At 35.5% G+C, this 17,500-nt stretch overlaps 1 protein-coding gene across 17 annotated transcripts in view; it reads right to left on the bottom strand.

Moving 5' to 3' along the window:
* Tcf4 (transcription factor 4) overlaps nucleotides 1-17,500 on the bottom strand; it is a 331,213-nt gene that overhangs the window by 95,601 nt on the left and 218,112 nt on the right. The window contains exon 1 of one of the 17 annotated variants that reach the window (XM_063231595.1): nucleotides 13,259-13,465. The exons of the other annotated variants lie outside the window; for them this stretch is intronic. The gene's annotated coding sequence lies outside the window, so the exon portion shown is untranslated. Of the gene's footprint in view, nucleotides 1-13,258; nucleotides 13,466-17,500 lie in introns of those variants that run through there. 17 annotated transcript variants of the gene reach the window in all.

Genomic DNA, 17,500 nt, shown 5'->3' with positions numbered 1-17,500 from the left:
CAACTGAGACATTTCTGGAATCTCAGACTTTGAAGTTGTCTTTGTGACAGAAATATTATCCATGATAAATTTTTACTGTGATGCGTGGGGAATTAGCACAGAAGTATAAGAACAACTGAAACGATGCATAAATTCATGTTTCATCATAATTTTGAAAGAGGTCTTAAACAGCCAATTTTTAAAGTACACTGAACTGACCTATAGGTTGTTTCCCAGAAGTATGTAACTGAGCAAGTTACCTAACCAGCGGAGCTAAGCAAGCTACCCCACCATGGAGAATTGAACCCAGAACCTTCACACTAAGCTACCTTTATTTTTTATTTTGAGACAGGGTCTTGCTAAGCCACCCAAACTGAGCTTGAACTTGTGATCCTGCTGCCTTTAGTGCTAGGATTTCAAAGCCATGCCACTGCAGTCCGCTAAAGGGCTTCTTCCTATCATTAACATGACAGACACTGATTGTTAGGGTCAGCCTCACTAAACAGTACCCACCACTTCCTGGCACACAGTTACAAAGCTTACAGAGGACACTGCAGGTAGGCAGTGCTGCCAATGCCACTTGTTTTTCTCTGCCACCTGGGAGGTGGCGATTCTTGATTGAAAAATCACTTATTAAAGAAAATCTATGTTGTTCTTACTTCCTTCTAGAATTTAAAATTTTCAGTTCTGTGCTTTTCCAAAATATCTTTGACAGGAATATACATGAGGTGAAGCACAACTGGTGACATAATATGCATCTACAGTTGTCACATGAAAGTTGGGGGATATTTGACCACTACCCTCCAAAGCTTGGATAAAACATCACTGGCAAGATAAACGCTCAATAAAGAGTTGCTAAATGAATGAATGATTGCATTAAAGCAAAGCAAGTAACTGAATTCCACAACACTTGAGTGACAAGCCTAGAATTTCTATAGTCTCTTTAACAACTTCACAGACACTTTTTAAATGTTTCCCAAGTTTGGGTTAAGTTCCATCCTGAGACAAACACAGGATTCACAGATATGTCAACATCCTGTCTGCTACTGAAAAATTAACCATGTATGTAACCAAGAAACAGGACCTGGCTTTTAAACAATAGAAAAATATGACTGAAGAATTTTGCCTTAATTGTAAAGGCAATCATATACATTTTAAATAATTAGAAAGCCATTACAGAGTTAAGAACTGATCTCCCAATCACAGATCTCATTGAAGTAGGTCCAACTTTTTTTTTTGCCTATGATTATATTACTACACAGTTATGCAAAGATCAAATAAACCTAATGTACACACAGAATACTGCATAGGTGGTTCAATCCCTGAAATGAGTGACAGAGTGAATAAATGATGGTCAAATGGAAGGAATGACATTTCCCTCTCTATCACATAACCTGGTAGAACTTGAACAACTTCACTTTCCTATTTAAATCACTGAACATTGAAAGTTTGTGTCTGTTCATAGTATACTTGCTTACTTCTACATTACTGATCCCTTTTGTTTAAAATAGCAGAATCAGTAGAGTATCATATCCTAAGGAGAAAAGTGACAGTGTCATAATACAATGATTAATAACAATGCAAAGAAGCTATCAACAAGAAAACCACATTAGGTAAATACATACCTCACCAAAAATGTTAATAATATGTTCAGAATTTAATACACCCATAAAGATATACAATTTAAAGAGCATACAACTACAAGATGTTTACTCATAATGAGTACTCTGTGATAGGTATTATCTTCATATTAAAAAGGCCTTAGATAATATTTTGCAGACCACAAAAGCTACTCAGACAGGGGAAGTGGGAGATGAGCAACATGATAAAACCCACAGGGCTGGGACCTGAGGGGCACATCTGTATGGACGACGTTGCTATTGTGCAGCGCTGTGACTCTGGTCAGAATGCATTTCAGACTTGAGTTTTAGTTCCTTCATCAGCTTCACACATGTACACCTTTTAAGACTCAGATGAGAGAAGTCGCCTCATCATTTGGTATATTAACGATGTGTTATAAAGGACAGAACATTTCCTTCTCTCTCATGATTCCTTAGTGAGAGTGCCCTGTAGAGCAACAAGAAAATAATCTCTTCCCAAAATGGATTTAGGGGAAAAGTCGATTAAGCATGGAAAAAAAACCCATGAGATCACCGTGCCACACTGAACTATTCTTTTAGTAAGATATCCAATCACATATCGTTCTTGGAATACTCTATGTTACTGGCCTGAAAAGTATATATGCACAATTAGTTATGTAATTTTTGTTGATTCATTAGGATCAAAATCTATGTGCTCATATTTAAAGTTATATGAATTGTAAATTTTGTCAAGCCGGTGAAAAGAAGTTGTCTAAACCACTCTTATCAATTTAAAAAAGAAGAAACACCAGATTTAATTTATTCACAGAAACTACAACTAGTTGGTATTTTTTGTTCTCCAGTAGGAGTCACTATAAACAAGAGATTTAAATCATAAGCTAAACTAATGTTGATGTTAATTAGCAAATGCATATATGTGCTTTGTTGTATTGCAAAAAATTAATAAATTATAATGTTCTAATAAGGAGGTTTTAATATTCAACTTTAAACTGCAATGACAAGAGTTTCTATTATATATGATGAATACAGTTTTACAAAAGATCTAATTCTCAAAACATAATGAGGTTAAAAAAATGGATATTGAGACAGGCAAGACAGACATACACACAAATACATACATTGTCAGAATGTTTTCTGCAGACCATAATTTTGAGAAAGCCTGTGTGAGCACTGACATGCTGCTACCTATACATCTGCTATTTCTGTGTTTGTTAAGGTTTTAAAACATAAAGTATGTTCTCATAAAAAAGCAATAATTTTTAACCTTTTAATAGTATTACTTTCCTCCACTGGAATATGAATTAAATTTTTTCCCAATATGTCCATTTATCACAAGAACATATTTTTCTCAGGGAAATATACTTAAGAAACAAACAAAAAATTTAATTTTTATCTAAAATAAATTCATAATACATCAAGAATTCAGATAAAGCACAAATCATCTTGATCTTTTCAGTGGCCTGAACAACAATATGAAATAAAACAGTTTTAGGAATTTGTGTTCAGTTTGGAATGTGCTTTTCTCACACAAAAATACCAAACGATCAGAAGAGACAGTGAAATCTAATTTTTATTTGTGGTTTCCTCAGCAGCTTCTTACGTTATCTTGAATTATCTATTTTTGTATGGCCTGGGTTCATATGTAGACATACAAATGGCTTATCACATGATCAAATATTTATTTTCTTCATGACTGGTCAGACAGCTTGTGGTCAAATTGATTATAATATAATTCACAGTGATTACTAAGGTAAGAAATGAGGGATAATTTTTAAAATCAGAGTTCTGTTCCATAAATATTTGATCACTATCTTTCTGGGGCACTATTTCCTTTCAGAAAAAAAGAGTTTCCTCATACTCTTTTATAAAAACTCTGGTCAACATATATTGTTTTGGAAACACAGCAGGATGCAGAATAAATGTGAACACCAGGTTCCCAGATTCTTGCAGCCGGTCAGATCTGATTAATTTATTTTTCCACTTTTCCACATATTTGCACCTTTCTGTGGTATAGAACACCATGGACACGTCCATTGCCCATATGAACATAACAGCTCTGAAATTCAATAAGCCAGAGATATAAAATGCCATTCCCTTGTAGCCAGGGTAACATGTAACAAATGGCATTACATGATGTGGCAAAGCGAAATACCAAGTGGCAAGACCAGGATACAGGAATTTCTGTATTTAATTCCACTGGAAACTATATGCCCAACTCAAACTTAAGTTCTCTTCTCACTTCCTCAATTTCATGTAAATAAAGGCAAAAGCCATAAATTTACTGTCATTCTTCTCTCAAAATTAAAAGAAATTAGGCAAATAGTACAATTGACATTTTTAAAGACTAAAGATTATTTTATGTATGGAGAAAAGACTTCTTATTTTTTTCCTGGATTCATTGATCTTTTTGCTCTAGGATAAACAGAATGTTCCTTAAAAAAAAGAAAAAAGAAAAAAGAAAAATGTTTTCATACTAACACTGTGTAATCCATAGCTAGTCTCCAAGTTTGATACAAAAACAAACCATTTCTATTTCAGTACAATGAGGAAGCATCGTACTGGACAATATAAAAACAGAGGAGGAGGAAGTTGACTCAGATTGCCCGCACTTCCTAGATAAAGAGGGTTAGCAGACTTACCACAATCACCTGAATCAAATGAAATGCAGGGACAATTGTTTTTTCCTTCAAATTGGTACACATAGAAAAATAATTACCAAAAAGCTAAAGGGGAAATCCTGCATATGTTTGTTTATCTGGATGAAGAATTACAATTGAAAAACTTTTGACAAAAATGGATTAATAAGTTGACTAGAACCTAAGCACAGGATGTATATAATTTTAAAAAAAATCATGACTAACTCTTGGACTTGCCAATGCATTGCTCAAGTGAATCACGTGGGAAATATGAGATCACAATGAAAATCATTTTCATTCTAAATAGACTAATTGTCTAAGGTTTGTGAACCCCCTTCAAGGTGGGAATTCTAACAATTTCTTGAAGTTTCTAACTGTTGATTATGTTTAATTGTTTGACATTGAGTAAGTAAAACAACAAATTGCTGGGCAGAGAACAAATAATTTTCAAATACTTTAGTGGCAATCCCTGATAACAGAATAAAAACAGAATGAAAAAAATAGGTAAAAGGAGTACAAAAAAAACTTTTAAAATTCAGAGTGAAGATCATACAAGGATAGCATTCCACGTATTTATTTCAAGTTCCTGGTTTATAAATATTCTATTTAAACTATTATTATGTGTATCTAGAAAATAGCCACTTTGAGCAAGAATTGGTATTTCTCAAGGAGGAAGAAGTAACAGATGATATTCCTCAAGACTGATGGACAGTCTAAAGCTTACACTGGTGACTGATCTATTTCTGATCTACCTTTGTCCTACAACTCAAAATTACCTCGAATTTTACCTGCTGTTTTTAAAACAATTTTTTAATTAGGTTAATCACAGCATTTAAAATATCCAACCCACATAGAAACAGACCTGACTACAAAGAGACAATAGGGACCAGTATTATATCATCATCAAGAGAGCTAGGAGTGAATCAAAAGAAATATTTTTTAAAAAGTTAATGTGCAGTTAAAAAAAAAATCTAGGGGCTGGGGATTTAGCTCAGTGGCATAAGCACCTGCCTTGCAAGCAGGTGGTTGTGAGTTCGATCCCCGGTACTGATAAAAAAAAAAATCTAGGTTTTGCTATACAAAGTGAAATAAGTACACACAACTTTGTAGAATATACAGAATTAAAGTAAGAATTGTTTGACAAAAAACGGTATTGATTAAATTCTGACATTAGGCCCATAGAATCACATGGGTTACCCCCCCAAAAAATCACACATGGCAGTAATGATCTTATTTTCCTTCACTGATGACTGAGCAAAAACTAATTCAAAAGGGTATCTTTATAATTATAAGCTAGCACTCTTGTTAACAGTACCAAAACTGCAAAGTCACAATGCTACCAATAGGGGCACAGAAATTGTCTTTATATGTTTGACAAAGGTATTTGTTTCCCAAATGTATATATTTTGCTTTCAAATCCATCATCAAATGCATTGTGAAGGTCAAACAACTTAAAAATTTCTTACTAGGAGTCAAAATCTCAAACAGCACAACTCGGTCACCCTCACCTCCAACTGAAGATTCCCTTTATTAAAGAACATAACATGCTCTTTGATATCTGTTCACAACCTGAAAAATCATGATGTTACAGGGTTTGGGCACTCAGCTATTTAGTGCCACCCAGCAGGAAGTATTTTGTGTGCAAAGAGTGGGTAGAGGAAACGCAAGACACACAAGAGTTCTTTAGCCATCCCTCTTGTGTGCATTAGGCTGTCTTCTTCAACTCACTAGCAACCTTAACTTTCAGATTTTCAACTCCCCAATTTCTCTTACTTTTTGCGATAAAAATGTGTACACTTTATTCAAGAATTAATACCATATCTGAAGAGTAAGACAATGTTTCTGGGTAGAAACATTAGCTAAAACAATTTTTAAAATTCTTTAAACTGCTTACTCCCCCCCCCCCACTAAATTAGACATCTAAGAAACCTGAAGTTTCTGGCTTTTCAAGTTAGCACATGGGGATGAGACTGTCTTCATGGGTTTACTAGACAAGCAGCCTAATGGGAGGGCAGAAACTAAGATGTGGAAATTTCTGACCTAACTTTTAACTAGCTCTCTAAACCTGAGGAAGTTCTACCTGTATACTTATAAATAAATAAATAAGTTTCAAGCATGTAGGTGCTCAGATGTGTTCATGTGAGTTTTTCTCCGACTCTGAAATTAACACTTAAATTATAATTGTGTGGACAATTTTAATTCTGAAAATACAAAAATAATCAAAAGTTATTTCTGCAGTTGATGAAACAAAGGTGCAACTATACTCCCTGTGATTTTCAAAGTAAAGGCAGGCAGAAGCTGCTACAGAGGTCAGTCAACTGTCGGTGGCCACTGTCTTAGCCATACCAGATCTGCAACTCTCTGTGATCCAGAATTATAGGCACTTCCAGATAAGGGTCATTTTAGAATATAGGATTCTTTGGAATCGTTTCGTGCTATGAACTGCTCTTAAATAAATTATGCATCTATTTTATCACTTTAAAATCTTATAAAATTACAAACAGAGACTGTAACAGCATTTCTGCTCCACCCTCCAACAATGTAATATGCACATATCAGGAACTCCACATTTTGCTTACAGAGTAAATGAGGAACAAAAAGAGATTCATTTCCTTCCTTTCCTTAATGATAGAAACTATCAAGTCCAAAGAGAAGATCTGTCAGAAAAACACATTATAGCCAGCTGTAGCTTCAAATTTGAGGATAAGTCTTCATGAAATGGAAAAATGAGGATATTACTAGACAAAAATTTGATACTACTTTATCTATTTCATGCTAATAAAATCTATACAAATCCATACATATAATTATGATTACTTTTCCCCTGGTTTTCAAATGTTCTAATTATAATTTTTTATTTCAGGACCTTGGCCTTTCCTTCACATGCACTATAGATTGCTGAAAGTTAGGGATGAACCAAGTTTACTTGCTGGGCTGGCTGAGAGCACATTCATTCTCTCATGTACTTCACAGAGGGGACTTGAAGGATGCAACTTACCTTCCTTTCTCTTATGTCATGTGGTTAGTCTTTCCGTGGAATAATTAATAGTGCCAACAAAATGCCAAAGACATAAAAATGGATACACGTATTGTCACTTTTGAGAGGTGATACTGTGAAGCCTCTTACCATGTGTGATGCAGTTTCTTGATTTTTTTTTTTCATGTATTCTGTGGGGTTTTTATCTTGGCAGGTCATACCTACTTATTTAAACTGTATTCTACTTTAAACATTTGAAGTTATAGTCACATTCTTCTAGGACCACAATATTCCCTTGTAGCTAAAATATTATCTCCTACAAACAGGGATGAAAACAGTGGGAAAACTGTTTTGCCATGTTAGTCCCACACATTTAACTTTTGCTTGTCTCTTCCTACACATTCCATTTTACCATACTCAAGATTTTAAAAAATGTTATTGTGTTTCACTGTATATGAAAATAAATATGTATATAAAAATATATCAGAAATATGCTGATAACAAAGAAACCAACAATTGTAAACTATATAGATGATTGCACCTCTATACGCCATATTATACTGTTATCCTGAGCTCTATACGGGTACACCAGCAGATTATTTAGGATGCACTTGCTATTATTCAACTTTTAAGAGCCATATAATCCCTGAAGTTATTAGTCTGCTAGGAAGATCAACGTTGTTATGGCCTTATGAGGCATTAAGAACTGAACTTTCGTCTGTATTCATAAGTGCCTTTGCACGTGACTTCATCATGGCTGTTTACCAGAAAGCCCAATGCTTAGTAGATGGGAATGTTTGTTGAATTATTTATCTGATACTTCATTCTTATTTTGATTCCATGTTAGATGAGTAGATAGTGGCACAGGATCAATCAATACTCACAACTTGTGGCTGACACCAGGGTTTCTTAACATTTAAGGCATGCTAGACCCCTTTGACAACATGCTAAAAATTATATTCCCACAAAAACATGTTCTGATGCATGTATTTGATTAATAGAATTGTATTAAGTTAAAAGAACAGCCTCGCATTTTGTAAAGACAGATTTTAAAATACTTTCAGTAAGACCTAGATATGCAGAAGTCATATCTTTTATGACACAAGCTTAATGGATTCAATCTAGATAAAATTCACTAAGCATATACAAACAGTAATATTCTTTCAATATCCGTAACTCAAAAAATATTTTCTCTAAAAGCAAAGATTAAAACAAGTTATCATTACTTTTTTTTTTTCGTCTTTTTCGTTTTTTTCGGTACCAGGGATCGAACTCACGACTGCCTGCTTACAAGGCAGGCGCTTATGCTGCTGAGCTAAATTCCCAGCCCCTTATCATTACCTTTTAAAAAAAAGTTCCAACTCATTGATGTCCTCACACAGACATCTAGCAGTGCACTAGGTAGGGATGTGTCCATATTTCCTTTATAATTCCTAATTTTCAAATGTTTGGAAGAAAACTGTCAGAATCTTAAATTTGTTATGCTGAAGTGGTCTTTGGAGATGCAAATTTTATCTTCTATATTCTTTCCATTCTAAAAATTTCAAAACTGCTAAGTCATTGTGAATCATACAGTACCTAAAACTACACAAGATGTTTCATTTTTATTATTTATGGTCTTGGCACAAAAACCACAAAAATAAAACAAAACAAAGCAATAATCTTAAACTCTTAAATCACCTCCACCTTTCCAAATATACCTTCATTTCTTTAAATAAATATAGATGCTTAAGTTTCAAATGTAGTCCATTTAAAACTCTTGTAGGCATTTAAAACCTATGATGCCACGACACTTTCCATGCTGGCATTCTCAGCGCTTGTACCACGTAAGTAAACTGTGCCGCAACAACCTACTGTATAATACGCTTATCTGGGCTCTGTAATCTGGACAGCGATTACTCATTTTGTTGTTTACAGGTGGCAAATTCCCACAAAGTTGAAGGGCAGATGAGCTTTATTTCCATTGAATACTGCTTTTTTCTGCCAGTTCTTGAGTCTGAAGCACAGCTGTGCGAGGTACCTTCGGTGAACCAAGGGATGGTCACAGAGTCACTCTGTTCTGAGTTCCCCAACTACAGGCTACACATAAGTATATGAACTCCTACAGAACCACAACCACTTGCATGAATTTTAAACTGGATCAGCATTATGGATATTAATTTATGTTGATTTCAGTAGTTTTCTTCTCTGACTTTACCCAATTTACAGAGCAATGAACAGGACTGAGCCAAATTTCATCCTCCATATAGTAACTAGCATATTATTTGTCCCTGTAAATGAAATGCCAACAGCAGAAAGATGGCCCATATTTTTAATTCAAATAAAACCATACTAAGGGGGCCGGGGATTTAGCTCAGTGGCATAAACGCCTGCCTGGCAAGCGTGAGGTGGTGAGTTCAATCCCTGGTACCAAAAAAAAAAAAAAAAAAAAAAGAGCTTTAAAACTAAACCATAATAAATAGCTGCACCCTTTTAAAAAAATGTTTTAAATTTAATTAAAGCACTCTTAATAGTAAAATAATAAAACATTCTACAAAACACTTGACATACTTTAAAATGTTTTCAAATAACTTTATAAATAACATGTAAGTCTTGCATTTGTAACTGAGTCTTCACACTTAATACACTATTTATAGTCTCCAGTGTGTATAGTCTCCAGTAAGTTATCATAGGAGAAAAGGTTCTGTCATAATTCCTAACCAGAATCTCCAGTTACAAAGTCCCAAGAGTAATCAAAATGAATGATTTAAAACATTAAAACTACAAGATCAGATCTCTAGCTAAGAAAAGAAATTTCTTTCACAAAAGAGGAAATAGCATAACTTAGCTACTGAAAACGACTTTTAAATGGTAAGAGGATTTAAAGTCTTTTTTCTGGAAATGACATCATATATTTCAACATAATTCAAAAATAAAATACTGTAAGTGGTCCCATTTGTATTACCAGGTTGAATTCAAAATTATGACTGGTCTACTTGTAACTAAAATTATTAACTGTACAAATTATTTTACTATCTGTTCTAGAAAACACCTTAATCTTAACCCAAGGAGAAATTACTTCTTAGGGATACCTTTCTGTATTCAGTGGCTAAGAGACACCCAAATCCCATCGTTCATGAGACCTATTTTAAAACGGTTTAATATCTAAATCCAAACTGACGAATTCACTATTCACACCTTACTTTTGAAATAAGACTTCAAGGGGAAGGTTGGGCAAATTGGTTCTGTATTTTAAATTTAATCATAAAATCAATTTGTGGAAATTATAAATAATATCTTAGAAGCCGGCTGAGAACTAGATTTGGCCACAGTGCTGCGTGATGCTCTTGCTCAAAGAAAAGAACAGAGCACACACACCCGAGCAGGAGGAATGTGTCCGCCACCATCATGGGACTCACACCCAGGGAAACCTGCCCTTAATTTATCCCATCGTGTTTAGATTTGGCAAGGATCTCCAAACATCATTTACATACCATATGCCCTGAATTACCTAGGCACAATGGCTGTGGATAAATATGTTTCCGTACTGATTGTCTGCTTCCTTTTATAAGTTCTGCAGCTTTCATTTCATTTTTCATGTTGCTAAATAATATAATGCAGTTATTTCATTCTGCAAAAAGCATGTTTTGCTAAATTATTAGAGTATGTGTTTTGTAATTATTGGGAAAAAAACCCCGAAGTGACCAAAAGGTATTATTTCTCCTATTTTAAAGATCAAATTAAGTCAATCAGGTGTTTGTGTTTTGACTCATTTTCCTCTTTGTCTTTTTTGCTAGGCAAATAAATTTAATAATAAAATAGGCAGAAGTCAGGTATTATGACTTATGAGAAATATACAAAATTGATCTCTTATATAAAAGATTCCTGAAAATCAATTCTTGCCCATTTTTGCATTTATTCTTCTTATAATTAAATGTATTTGCCCTGTGCCTTAGTTTCTCCTCTTCCAACCATAGTATGTACATGAACTGAGTAACATTTATCTAGGTTCTCAAACTAAATTTAAAGTTAGATTGACAAAAATGTATACTTACATCAAAAAGATCAATAGTCTAAAAAGGTTTGGAGCATAACTCTATACATATTTTTTGTTGTGTACTATAAATTTGACTGAATAAACTTCCAATTAAAAATGACATTCACACTATCATTTTTGATAAAATTTTGCACAGTAGGAATACTCATTAATGCAGGGTAATACAGTGTGATAAGCAGCTTAGACATCAAAATAGGGGAGATAAAGCCAGTTGGCCTTATTTTTACACAAATAAAATAAAACTTAAAAAAATTAAATACTTGAGAAATGAATTTAAAAGAAAATTTAATGGTAATTTTTAACTATGTCAAACCAAGAGCATCCGTTTACTAGTCAGCTTCTACTGTAGAAATCTGAGCTCTAATAAAAAAAAAATCTATTCTACATTTGACAATACATTAAATGCCTAAGATTCCAAACAATGAAATATGATTTAGATAATTTTGCTTATCTTTCAATTATCTTGCTGGAGCATATGTTTATCTATCAACCTATCTATCTATCCATTTCTGAAATACCTGAATTCTTACAGCATTGGCAAAAGAGAAGAAAATCTCATCAGTTACATAGCATGAACACATGGGTCATTTCTTAATCTTTAACTAGGAAATACACAATGATTATATAATTCTTTATTTTATAGTAAAATAAATGGCAAAGGATGTATGTCTGTCTGCTAATAGAGAAATAAGTAAAAGACAATATTGTTTTTAGAATTATTATCAAATAATTCGCTTTCTTTAGGGGACAAGAAAAAAGAAAGCTACCATTTGAAGACCAGCAACAAAAGAGTTAACAGACATATGCTGTATAATTAGGAGATGCATTAATGATTATGAATAGTAAATGATTTGGTGCAAAGAAAAAAATTTTAGTGAAAGGGACATGTACCTATCTTACATGTTTATTAGTAACTGTATATAACTAGAGAATTCTGCTATTAAGAATCTTGCATTATTGGTGTAAATACTTCCAAGGGTACATCAAATTGTAATCTTTCATACGACATCCATCAAACCAGGCTGGAGATTTTGACAAACATTAAACACAGTAAGGAGGCAATTATGTATGCATGATTTAATCTGCAACTAATTAATATGCAAATTTATTCATATGTTAGTTACTAAATTAAAAATGCAAAGAAGCCCTTATGGTGATTCTCGAAATTTTGCACAAACAGAACATTTAAAATGTAAGAAAAATGAAGTTTTTTAGAAACCTATAATACACTTTTCCTGCCTTTAGAACCTGTTGCATTAAGAAGGCTCAAAAATATGTGTTTAAATACTAGATAATAATTTAAAAGGTGTGCTAATTTTATGTGAGAATGTGGGAACAGAAAGGTTAATCAGAATTCTCTTGAACTCTTAAGAGATGCACTCTAATTACCAGACAAATGGTATTCTATTTCTAAGCTTCCTTCCCTGCTTTTGGGGTTGTCAGAAGTTGGTCATCTTCCTGATATCCTGCACAAATGTTTAGAAGTTTTGAAGAGAATAAACAGTATTTGAAATCAACCAGATATAATGAAAATTCCAGAGTAACTTTGAGACCATTTGGTATTCACTAAACATGCAATTCACTCCTCAAGATGGCAACTCGCTCTTTTCGCCTTTGGGGAACAGCTCTTTGCAAACAGAGAAATGGGAGGAAAATCTTGAGAAATGCTAGAAATTCTCCCAAGCTCTCCTTCAAATGAATCTTCAAATAAAATAATGTGGCTCACCATAGAGCAGTAGCCTCCCCCCCAAAAGCAGAAGGTCACTGTAATATGAATTCAATGTGGCTATTTTAGCCATGCATTTTCCAGACAGTCCCAAATTGATCTGAATCTTTTATGTGAGATAGATGAAGGGTGTGGAGTGGTGATAATTTAAAAATATCTTTGGGTGTCAGTGTACTGAGGAGTATCCATTCAAGTGCACGAATTATGCTCTGGCATCACTGCCTTCGGCAAGAATCTGAATTCCCTGTGACTGCCTTGTGATCAGCAACAAGATTCTGTGTGGATCACTTGTCATCTAGTTACCTTTTCATCCGAAGTCCGACGGCCGTGTACTCAGCTCCTGGAGCTGGCCCTTGGAACAGCTGTAGTGACCTCAAGAAATCAACACAAGTCAAATGTATGAGGAAGCACAACCACAGCCTCTGCAGTCCTTCCCAGGGCACTGAACTCTCACCCACGTTTAAAAAAAATCGCCATCCATCTCATTGCTGCCAAGTGACACACAAAAAGGAAGTTAACCATTGGCTGTTACTCGCATTCACAGTCTGACTCTGATTCCCCAGCTTCCCTTAGCCCATTCTGATGCCAAGCGGACTACAGCTTGCCCATTTCATTTCGACCACGGCAGCCAAAAAAAGCGCTGCCCCACCGTGCGACAACAAGCAGTCTGTTTTGATATTAGTACCTCAGTGTGCGCTATAAGACAGTCAGATGTCCCCAAACTACATGCCCTCCCCTGAGGGACTCTGTCCTGGCCCTCCTTGGCCAGAGAGATGGTGAGCATGCCACAAATCCTTCGCTGTGAAAGCACAGGGGACAGAAAAGCACCATCCGCTGGGTTCTGACAGAAATGGCCCTGAGTGCCTCTTCTGCCGGGGACAGGATTCATGCCCTCTCATTCAATGCTTGTGCCGAACTGGAAATACGAACTCAGATTCTATTCACTCCCTGCCAGCCAGCAGCCATGAGCACAAGCTGAATTACATAAGCAGAGGAGTCTCTTCCTTATATAATTAAATTGTAGTAGGTGCTTGTAAGTAAGCATCAGATTTTCTCCTTTTTCTGTCACAAAAGTCGGGAGATATTTGGGGTTCAGAAAAAGATTTTTTTTATTGATTTTTCAGAGAAGGAGAAGAAGATGGCAATAAAACCCTTCCCTTCTGGACACACTGATTTCTTTAGTAAATGGACAGAAGCCGATTCTAACCTGGTTTAACCTCTGCTGTGCTTCGCAACACTTTAATTCTCTCTAACATTAAATGCTCTGCTCTGCATGATCCCAGTGAGGCAGGATCAGGTGAGAACGGCAACGGCTGGGCATTCAGGAGCCCGAGGATACCTGAGTTCTCTCTCATTTTTACAGGTGACTCACTTTTTGTTGTGACCAAAACTGAACATAAAGCTTTTAAAAGCTTAAATGTACACATTCATGCATTCATTACACAGTGTTAAATCTAATTTGTTCTTTTTACTGTCACAGGAAGCACATGTTTAAAGCAATCTGTTTCCTCATGTGAATGCTTTCCTGTCTGTTTAAAAAAAATTGCGACACACTTTACCCTTAGTAACCAAGAGGTGATCATAAATATCCCTAAATAGCATTAAACAGATATGAAAGACATTAACACTTTCAGAATGCCAAAGTAGTATTAAAAAAAAATTCTAACAGATGCTCCTAGGTCAAAAAGTGAAATGTGTGTTTCCTGAAAAAACACTCTCATCAGAATCATAAATGAACTGTGAGTGGAGAAGTGAGGTGTTGCTGAACAAACGAGGATCCTTTTGGTGAGGAGCGTAAGTGATCCACTGCCAATGTGTACTTGCCATAAAAAGCAAAATTGAAATCGAAGTTTGATGAACACCAATATCCTTTGTAATCCACAAGGTGGCAATGACTACAAATGAGGGGTGAATCAATTGGATCTATCAGGCTTCCCAGAGAAAAGCCGCATCTCTGTGAACCAAAGCACCAGTCCCTGCTTGGGGGCACCAGACTGAGGCACTGGGCTCACCAGCCAAAAGGGACTTTTCCTAAGGACTCTAATCTGGTGCCTGGCTTTTCTGCAAGCAGAAATTGGCTGGGAAAAGACATTTACTGTGGACTGTTAAGACCATTCTGCTGCTATCTTCCTCCCACCTTTGCCAGATGTTTTCTTCTTTTAAATGCAAGAAGAGGTAACTGACTGACTTTATTTTTAAAAACTGTTTCTCATAGCTGACAAGCAAAAATAACCTTTTATGAATTCAATAGTGGCATCAAGAAAAGGCACACAATACGACGGTAAAGGCTTCGATCCAGCAATTCTTTGACTTTACCTTAAAACATCTGTACAAATATCCCTGTTTAGTGTTTGAGATTTACCCTAATGATCCTGAAGAAATTAAACTCTGCTTTACTTTATAAGAAAAAGCCCAGTCACATAGGCCCACCTGGTCCACATTTCTTCATCCTCACAGGTGATGTTAAAACTCCAGGCCCAGTTTCACTCTGGCTAGGGAACAGGAGTCAGCCCTCCATAAACTTAGACCCTCACATCACTCAGGAGAAAGGGCTCTGGACCACTACAGGACACAGCGGACACAACAAGAAAGAAGAAAAGAGAGTGTATCTCCTGGTCACCCAGAGGCAGGGCTGATGTCAGCACAAGCAAATTACCGGCTGAGGGAATCATATTATGAGGAGCTCTGAGCATACTGTCCTGATGTCTCATTTCAGAAGCCACAATGGAAAGCACAGTTCCACCAGCAACTTTGCAACTTAGTTTCCTGATTAAAAAGGCTGACTACACATTTGGCGCAACTAGGGATGACAATGTAAGAATGAAGAGATACGAAAAGCATCCGCAGTATTTCATAATTTCAGAAACAGCAAGTGACCTCCACGCAGCAGACAGCCTGGTCTTAATCTCTGTTGTACTGCTAACTAGTCTCAAGTAAACTGCACCATCAGAGTTTTCTTTGAAGTACCAAAAGAAAAGAAGCCAGCTTGTTGCTGAAAGAAGCATGGTCAATTATTATTACACGAGATGATAACTTGTAATATTTGAGGATATTACTTATGATGTCACATGTAGCTAGTACACGGCGAAGCCAACTAAACATGCAGTCAATCAGTCTATGCTTTAACTACTCGTTCACACTGTGTGTATCCAGAAATGCTCGCCTGGGTTGCCTGACTTTCCTAACTGATCTGACTGGGCAGATGTTAGGGACTCTGTGGAGATATCAATGGTCACTCTCTAGTGAATGAAACTTTTGAATATTTACTTGTAATTAACTCCAGATAGTCAAGTACTTTCTAAGGTAGCAACAGCCATGTTGTAGAGAGCAGTTTGCTCCACTGAAGGTGCTGACTGGAGGAGGCTTGGACAGCATCACGGTTAAGAACCCAGAAACCTTCGAGACAGACACATGGACTCAGTCCCAGGGCTGGCTGTATGTCCACAAACATGTCTCTTCACCTCTATCCATGAATAAATAGTTGCATCTGATTTCATGGGACTCTATAGAGGGATTAAATAATTTCATAGATGCAGAGTACTAAAATCAGTGCTCATCGGAGAACACTCACCATATAAGGGTTTGCTGTATTGACAGCATCTTAACACACAGGCATTACATATATACACTTTGTAGACAAAGTCACATGTTGGTTACCTCGAGGCCACTGAGTGATTAAGCAGAGAATGTCAAAATGTTAAGTTAGGAAGGCCTCTTTGTTTCTAGTGCAATTACTGCTATCCTACCACATGATTTTTACTATTATACTCATTCACTAAAAATATAATTCTAAAAAATATGCATGAGGCAGTGAGTCTGGCTTAAAAGGTCAAAGACATCCACAAAGCATATTGTTACTTTTTTCATGGTAGTGAAAGTAAGGAGTCTAAGTACTTCCATAATAAGTTTAAAGGACAAAAAGTCCAACTGTTAGGTTATGCGGGCTATTTATTTTTTGAATGCACGACTGCCTTAAAAGGCCAGACTTTATGCTCTTTATAATGTTCAAGCTATTGGGATGCCAAGAACACCACATTGTGAATTTCACTAAGCTTGATGAACATTTAGTGGAAAAGTCTCATGACTTAAATAAGGATACATTAAAGAGAAAGATATATTTGATGGGATGTCTAGCCTTTACATTACTTGAAAATAAGCTGTGACTATACATAAATGAAGAAATGAGTGAATGAAAATCTCTGCAAAATGTAGGTGTTTTTCATGTTTCATGTAGCAACAAGGTTATGAACATAATTTACTAAAAACAAAACAGCAATTGTTTGTAAATTAATTGCTCACTGAGATTTCAATTTGGTAGTTTCAACTGTACATGCCCTTAATAAATATGCTAAATTTCATATTTTTTGCCCAGTCACATCAATAAGTCATAGATTATGTGACAATGTCCTAGGTATTTCTTTAAAAAAAAGTCATATAAAGGTAATGCATTATGGAACTAAAAGGTTTTAGAATAAAATTTCACTCGTGAAGTATAAGCTAAGTTATGGAAATTGTAACTTTTTAATTCTATGGCCATACCTTCAA

Source organism: Cavia porcellus, unplaced genomic scaffold (genome assembly GCF_034190915.1).
Source record: "Cavia porcellus strain 051 isolate PalLab524CR breed Dunkin Hartley unplaced genomic scaffold, mCavPor4.1 scaffold_20, whole genome shotgun sequence".
Classification (NCBI taxonomy): domain Eukaryota; kingdom Metazoa; phylum Chordata; class Mammalia; order Rodentia; family Caviidae; genus Cavia; species Cavia porcellus.
This window is presented reverse-complemented; position numbering and strand designations above follow the sequence as displayed.